This window comes from Charadrius vociferus, unplaced genomic scaffold (assembly GCF_000708025.1).
Source record: "Charadrius vociferus isolate BGI_N301 unplaced genomic scaffold, ASM70802v2 scaffold298, whole genome shotgun sequence".
Taxonomy (NCBI): Eukaryota; Metazoa; Chordata; class Aves; order Charadriiformes; family Charadriidae; genus Charadrius; species Charadrius vociferus.
This window is the reverse complement of record NW_009649936.1, coordinates 4,340,233-4,340,613: the sequence shown is the minus strand read 5'-3', so window position 1 is coordinate 4,340,613 and position 381 is coordinate 4,340,233.

Here is a 381-nt window from a genome sequence, read left to right as displayed (position 1 = left end):
GGAATGAGAGCTCCAGGCTGCTGCTACAGGTGTGTATTTGAGCAAACAAGAGCTTAAGACAGCTTTCCTTTTGGTCTAGCACTACCAAGGCTGTCAGGCATGGCCCATGCTAAAGGGCTGACATCTCAGAAATTGCATATGTTTATGCAAAAGATGTGCCATTACTGTGTTGTTTTGGGGTTGTTTTTTTTTTTGAACAGAAATGAATACAACTCTTGATGCATATGAACTGAATGTCTGCTTGCATAGCGGGAGGCTGCCCGGCATGCTGGGCGCGCAGAGTGCGGGGCTGTGCGCCCAAAATGTGGCAGCTCTCAAAAGCCAGCCAGCCGAACACCCAGCTGACGGGCCAGCAGCACGTAACCACAACCCCGGCTTCGG